The sequence below is a fragment of the Salvia hispanica genome, chromosome 6 (genome assembly GCF_029641045.1).
Source record: "Salvia hispanica isolate PSC_SH4W2 chromosome 6, Shi_PSC_v1, whole genome shotgun sequence".
Taxonomy (NCBI): domain Eukaryota; kingdom Viridiplantae; phylum Streptophyta; class Magnoliopsida; order Lamiales; family Lamiaceae; genus Salvia; species Salvia hispanica.
Genome location: NC_142697.1, coordinates 28,020,966 through 28,029,243, shown reverse-complemented (window position 1 = coordinate 28,029,243; position 8,278 = coordinate 28,020,966). Strand labels below are relative to the sequence as shown.

The 8,278-nt window shown below is 39.4% G+C and overlaps 1 pseudogene; it reads left to right on the top strand.

Moving 5' to 3' along the window:
- Positions 1–4,330: 4,330 nt before the first annotated feature.
- LOC148923477 (uncharacterized) lies at positions 4,331–4,972 on the top strand (annotated as a pseudogene).
- The last annotated feature ends 3,306 nt before the right edge of the window (positions 4,973–8,278 follow it).

The window sequence follows — 8,278 nt, the reverse complement described above, 5'->3', positions numbered from 1 at the left end:
GCTTTTTTAGATGTTTCATATCACTCACTTTATTAATTACTTAATCATAACCTACATATTTGTACTACTAGTATTTATTATCACTAGCAATTAACTTGTAATTAAGAAGCCAAATTTAACCGAAAACTTTATAAGCTAATAGATTTAATCGAACTGTATTGGACTTCCGTTGCATGTACTGGACAATACAAATATCTGTTTTGGATTTATTACTTCGATTGCAACTGGATATAAATCGTAACCTACATATTTGTACTAGTATTATTCTTTAATTATATTCTCACTCTCAACATACATATCCCAACTTTAAATTAACTCACACTCCTACTGAATTACTACACCTATAAATCAGATTATATGCTACTAAAACTTCAAATAAAAAGCTTATATATTTACCAAACAAAATAAAAATGATCAACAAATTGTAGGTCTTCAAGACTTCAACTAATACATATTATTGATACTATACCACTATTAGTATTCGAGTTTTACTTAGTTATTAGTCCAACCAATTTTGAGATCTTTCTCAACAATATTTTAATAAATACTATATGAAAATTAATGGATTGTTATATGCCGTTAATTTTTTGGATTATAGAACAGGGAGTATTTTCAAAGAAAAAATCACTCAAAAATTACTCCCTCGGCCTGTCCGCCAACAAGAGTCCCTTTTTTCCATTTCGTTCGTCTGCATACCGTGAATAGGAGTTCAGGTTCACTTTTACTAATTATATAGGCCTTACATCCAACTAATTCTTTTCACTCACATTTCATATACTCCATATATAATATAAGTGAGACTCATATTCCACTAGCTTTTTTTTCACACTTTTCTTAACATTTTTTAATTAAAACCCGCGTCAGAAAAAAAATGAGACTCCCTGTTCGCGGATAGGAAGTACTCCGTGTTTTAGAGTTACATCGATCCTTAGAAATTGACTCAATAATGTATCTAGCTACTCCCATTTTAGTAGGAATTCACGTGATTTTGTATTCCAAGATATGGATACATTTTAATTTGACCAAGTTATATATTTACATTTCCTAATTTGATGTTATATATGCCCACTATATAATAATGGAGCATTAACATTATTATTTCAAAACATATCAATTGATGCATCTTGATATTGCATTCACTTTTTTACCTGCTGAATATTGTAAAACATGGGCCATAAATTTATCATTGCACCAAAAGTAGTGTAAAATTATGAAGATGATAATTATTTTTGACTTTAAATAGAACAATTCCTAATCTTTAGGTATATCTGTTTTGCCATTATAGGAATGGTTTTTGACCTACCATCCAATTTGTCGCATTTGTGATCTTTCGCAACATCATATCCTAAAGCCATAAATTAGCAATATAATATAATTATTTTCAATTTAACTCTTGAAAATAGCAGGTGACGATATTATTTCAACAGTTCGACTTAAAGACAAAGAATTATAAATGGTTGTGAGTTGTAACATCCCGCGTTTTCAAACCCTAATTTTTGTGATATGAAATTTTTTGCATTAAATGCTTTTAATGCTATGATATGTGGAATTAAATTGATGAGTGAATTAATTGCAATATGCTATGTGACCTAAATTGCGATTTTTGAGTTGAGATTGAGTTGAATGGTCAACTTGTTGAATATGTGACGTGGCTATTGAATAGTCAATATTGTGAAAAATATGACGTGGCTATTGAATAGTCAATATTATTTTATTTGATCCCTTGTTTATTCTCTTCCATAAATAAATTCAAATATCCTAGCATATCTTGCCAAATGTAAGAAGATCTTACCATATCCTAATTTAATTAGGATTTATATTAAATCCCTTTTAAGAGAATGAAACTACACGCCACTTTTGATATATCTTGGGGAGATTTATTATTATTTTTCTTGCTCCGTGATATTTTATTCTACTCCGTGAAATATTCAAATTAAATCATAGGCTAATTAAATAGGCTAAGAAATTCGAAATCCCCTTTCTTCTCAACGGTTTTAACGCCAACTCTCCCTAAATCTCTCCAAATCTTTAATTTATTTAATTATTGTAGTATATCTTGCACTCTATAAATATAAGAGGGAGAATCAAAACCCTAGCTACAGAAAAACCGTCCCCCACTCTCCCTCAATCTCGACATCTCTCTCTCCCCACTCTCTCAAATTTTTCTTCTACTTTCTCCATTAATTCTTCATCTTTTGGAGAAGAATTGAAGCTGCAATTCAAGATTTTGTTGAAGAATCAAGATCCTACTTGTTTTCTACCGATTGTTCTATTGAAAAGGTACTTTTATTTTGATCTTCTCTTCTTCTACCGATCAATCGGTGTTCTTGAGTCCACATGCATTTAGAACGAGTGAAGGGGGAATTTAATCGGTGAAATTTGATGCACATGCGTGTTGTGTGTGTGCGTGTGTTGTGTGGGAACACTCATGCGTGGCACGATTTGATGATAAATCTGGAATTGTTGTGTGAATAAAAACGATATGATAATCGTACTTTGATTTTGATTAGTGATATTGAAAATAATCGATGGGAAAAGGGAAACGTGAGATCATGCATGATTTTGATCCATGATTGAGGCTTATTTGAAATATATGAACTAAAGGTGATAGTTCGCGTTCCCGGTGTGATAACAAGAAGAAGTGCGTTTTTGAACTCGAAGGAAATCGAGGTGGGCTTTATTCTTAAACTCTCTCTTGTGTTGCAAACTTATGATGTTGGAGAAATAAGGGTGGATTAAACTGTTATGCCATGCCTATGAATTATTTTGGATATTGTGTGTGCCTGATGCCTAGATTGTGAGTACGCTCCATTAGGCTACAGTGGCTATAAAAAAACGAATTCGGGTCTGAGTAGGGCCGCAAACCCTATCAGGCTAGTGTACACTGGAGATCGGGAGCCGTCCTTGCTAGTCGGCCGGTCTCGTGGGAGAAAGTGTGGCCACACTTCGTCGCACCATATGAAATGATAATTGATGAGAAAATGGGAGGTATTATTTGACTGGCCAGTCCACGATATATTTTGTGATACTCGATACTTATCTTTATATAAATGCAAAACCTCGAGTTCACTATGGTAAGGGTGACATAACTATAAAATGTTTTGGCATGAGTCCACTGAGTATGTTTAAAATACTCAGCCCTGCATGTGTTTTCCCTATGTGCAGGTTGAGCGGCGATGGGCGGTCGGTGGTGTTGAGAAGATTGAATCGAATAATATGGATGGTTGGGTTTTTGAGTGTAGTCGTGTCTTCATACATGGCTTCGCTTTCTCTTGGAATGCTTCCGCTGAATATTTTTGGAAAACTTATTATCTTGGTTGTTTCGAACCTAATTCTTTGTTTTAGAATGTTGGGAAATATTGCGTTTTATTGGAGTTACGCTAAACCTTTGATTTTTGAGCTTAGTCTATTATATCTTTTAAATCTTGATTCTCGTGAGTTAGCCGTTGACTTTTTGCCTTGATACTTCATTAAATGCTTGGTCAAATCTCTTTAAATGAAACCCTCGTCTACTTTTTTTGTCGCCATAAGTTCGCCTAGTTAACAATCGCCGTATTTATTATACCTTAGAAATGTCGGGCTGTTACAGTTGGAATCAGAGCCTCAGTTCTTTCCGCCCTGGACCCAAGGTCTTGTTGTAATAAATCTGAAATTGTGGGAATTGATTAAATAATAATTGTTGAAGACTCAACACCACGACTCGTCTCCGCTCAACCACGAAGAATGAGGTAACCCGTATCTTTGAATATTGATTTGAATCATGAAATGTTGAAAGATGAAGCGAATGGAAGTTGTGGTGATATTTGGAAATTGGTGTTGGAATATGAAATAATGATTATGCATGCAATTGAAATTGCTAACTGTGATTATGCAAAAACAAAAGATGAATGCTGTTATGCAAGTGATTTTGCGACCAAGATCGCTAGGAATCGAATAAATGAAATTCTATATGATTTGTGATTTCGTGATTGTTCGGTGAACAACGATATGAATTGAACTTGAGCATGCTATACTTAGTTGAAAATTGTGTTGTGATTGGAAATTTGTATGACGATATCGAACTTGGAGGCATAAAAACGCCGAATGCGAGGCGAACGAACTTGCGAGAACGAAATTGCGAAATACCGAAATGCGAAAAATATATATGTATTTATACGAGCCTTTTGCCTCGGAAATGAAATTCCGTTCATTCTTGATATGATATTATCTTCACACCTCCATCGTTTGACCCATATATATATACCCATCGTACTCTCAGCATCAGTTGAAACCTTATACACTATTGATATTCTCTCCGATCCTTGTTCTGATGCTGAGATTTCTTTTGTAGATGCCTAATCAGTATTACGCACCGATGCGCGACCGTTACGCGAAGAACAAGGTTTTCCCTGTCGAGACCTACCAAGAGTTTGAGTGGGATGGAAAGTCCTTTCTCCTAACCTACGTCACTGAATTCTACGATCGCTGGATGGATGCATACGCGTATGGAGGAGTTACCCATCACGCGGGGATCTCGAGATTGATCCACAGCCTGCCTTCTCCATGGAGCGAATGGACTGCTCAAGCTGCGATACCGTTTACATGGTTCAGTCCGCCCGAGTACTAGCCTCGAGGCGATATGATCGGCTTGATTGGAGTGCTACTCCCAGCCATGGCAGCTGCAAGGGATGGACCGCCGCTTAATCCCCCAGCGCACAAGTACCCGCCGGGTCAGGCTCGTCGATGGAGATATCGTCGTGATAAGGAGCCGCACGTTGATCGTGTCCCTACTAAACCAAGGCTTGGGACTCGTACGTCTAACCCGTTGGTCATAAATGGGAACGTAGAGGACATGCGTGCGATAACCCCTTCGCCCCCGGATGTTGGTGGATCAAGCGAGGACGAGGAAACTTACGAGGAAGGACATGATTTGGACATGGGAAATGTTGATGAGGATGAGGACCCCGAGGAGGATATGAACGATATCGACTAGGAGTGATAGTCGCGGAAAACATTGTTTTGCTTCCCCCATATTTTTAGTTGTTTTCTAAACATTTGCAGTATCTTTCTATTTCTTTTGCTCTTTTGAAATTCCGTTGATACTAAGACCTCGTTGAGGCAATGTTTTTGATTGATATGATATGGGGAGAATTTTTTTTTTATTCACTACCTTATAATGTGATGGATTTCCATATTGTTCTTCTCATACTATTATGGAAAAATTTTCTATCACTATGTTATCATGCCATCATAATATCGCACCACTATCTTTGAATACCTTATTGCGCCCTATACTTGCCACTTGAATGGCATAAGTGCCTCTTGATTACAGTTACCTTATTGATAAGGACCAATGATTCTTTTGATACCCTAGGGTGCAACCGATTTTGTGACACTTTGACACTACTTGTGAAATCCATCTATGTGATGAACTTTTGCTTGGCCATATGCACTAAAACAATTGTCCTATGCACCTTGTTATACCACGCGACTATTGTTAGGATATTGAGAATAATCCGTGTATTGATAAATCAGAATGCCGCCGAGACGCCATAACCGTCAACCGACACCTCCGCCTTCGAGCGAGGAGAGTGTGACGCAGTCAATTCAGATACCGCCGCCTCCCCCACCCCCGGTTGATTGGGAAATAGTGAAGTTGTTCTTGGAACAGAAACCACCTGTTTTTGATGGACTTGGAGAACCGGCCAAGGCCGAATCATGGATCCGCGCGATAGAGCGTATCTTCGCAATCTTGGGATGCAATGATAGGGAACGGATGAGTTGCGTTACTCACCAACTAATCGAAGCAGCCGACTTTTGGTGGGATACTAGAACGAAGACCTTGACGCGAGATCAAGTGGAAGCAATGACGTGGGAAGATTTCAAGACTGAATTGTACAACAAGTATGTGCCGAAGAGCTATCGGAAAGCGAAGGCATCCGAGTTCCATAATCTGACTCAAGGACGCATGACTGTGACCGAGTACGATCGAGCGCTCAACGGCATGACCCGATACGCACCTGATCAAGTCGACACTGGCGAGAAGCTGTCGGACAAGTTCCGTGAGGGACTAAGGTCCGAGATAAAGATGTCATTGGCCAGTCGAGAGAGACTCACCTACGCTAAAGCTTTGGCACTCGTGTTGGATATTGAAGCCGCAATGCCTAGACAGAGAACAAAGGAGAACTCTACACCGTCCCTGCCCCCATCACATCACTCCCGGGAAAAGAGGAAGTGGGAGGATTCTAGGAATTTCTACGATGGGAAACGACACCAGTCGAATCAGCATCGATCCCAGCACGGAGGAGGGCAACATACGTCTAGCCAGAGAGGAGAGTATCGACCCAGGGCACCGCAGTGCAATGTGTGCTCTAAGTACCATTTCGGAGAATGCCGATAATAGAACGTCGTCAAGTGCTACACCTGCGGAGGAAACGGCCACTACTCTAGGGAGTGTGCGAATAACAAGATAGGATCGGGATCAAGGCAGAACGATCAAGGATCCCATCAGCAATCGAGGGCACCGCAAAATGAAGCAAGGGGAAATCGCGACCCATCGTCGCGGCAACAACAACCTCACCGCCCAAGACTTCCTCCACAAGCTAGAGCGTTGGCGTTGGAGCAAAAGAAGCCGAAGAAAGAACAAGACGAACGCGAAAAAGAAAATTTGACAGGTATGGGCGAAATTCTCAACACCCCTGTTGTTGTGTTGTTTGATACGGGCGCGTCGCACTCGTTTATATCTGAGCTATGTGTGCACACGTTGGGCTTGTCTACTAGCGAATCTGAACATAGGATTATGGTGTCCTCACCAGTAGGAGGAACGATAGAAATATCTCGAACGTGCTCGAACATAGAAATCGTGCTGGGAGAACTTAAGATAGTCGCTTGACAGGTCCAGAGAGTGCAGTGCAAATTTGTACTGTGATATGTGTCACACGATCTAACAGGTCCAGAGGATTCGACTAGACTTCAGGGGCTAGAAGATCATGAAACTTGCCAGAAAGGGGTCGTTGGATGCACTCTGTCCCTTCAAAAACCTCAACCCACTATACTACAACTAGCACAGGGAAGTAAAGGATCGATCCCACGAGGAAACAGGTGTCACGGAACTGTAATTGAGGATGTTTTGGGAAAGGGTTGGCTGCTGCCACGCAATTTTTGTGGGTCGAGAACTTAAAACTACTGGGTCTGAGAGATAAGCGAAACTTTACTCTACCTATTGGGTCTAATAGATCAGAAGAAATTTTACTCTACCTACTGGGTCTAATAGATCAGGAGAACTTTACTCTACCTACTGGGCCTAAGAAACGAAAGCGTACGGAACATACATGACTCAGAGAAAAATGAGGTATTTTAAAGTTCTAAGACAGCTGGGGTAAACTTAACTAGACAGACTTTCCTAATTTTGGCAAACAAGCATAAAGCGAAAAGCAAGACAAATTTCCGTAAACTAACAGAGTCTGGAAAAGCATGCAGAAAAGTAAAAGAGACAAAGTAGATCGTACTGACAGGTCTAGCAGATATGCAGAAAAAGTAAAGTACATGCAGAAAAGTACTGACATAAAGCAGATCCGGTTCTAACTACCAACAACTTCATCTTCTTCGGGAATCAACGAGAATAGCAGATAAAACAGAGTTTTAAACACCATGAAAACAGAGCAAACTTTAGATCTAGACTTAAAACGAGAAATTAAAGCCTAAACTAACAGATCTACGCTACTGGACCTAAAGGATGCAGAAACAGAAAGTAACTAGCCATAATCATGCATAACGTAAACATCAAGCACCAAATATGCGAAACTCCAACTCCGAAACACCAAGATTCAACAAATCCAAACATCTTCATATGCAAATTCCCAACCTCTAACAACAAACACAGATCTCAGCTCCAAACATCCAACAACAAACAAGAACGAAAGCTAAAAACAAGAGATGAACATAAACTCAGAGATATTCGACCAAAAGCAAACATAAACTTCCATAATAACTAGAAATAGGTCTGAATCCAGTAGATCAAAGCGAGAAACTAGAGTTGTGAAACTTAAAACCAACAAGGTACTAAACGAAAGCAAATAAAATTGTTTCTTCGCCTCCACGAGGCGGTGTTACACAGCAAAATAATAACGATGACGATGAGAACCACGGTGGCCAGAATCCTCCATGTCCAAGTGCGCAGCAGTCGAAATGAGAAACTTGAAGTGTGGAACTAAAGCATGGAACGAAAGCTAGAACTAAGAAAGTGCAGAAGTGGCTGTTCACGGATTCCTTTCTTCTTCAAGGTTGAGCTCTTTATATA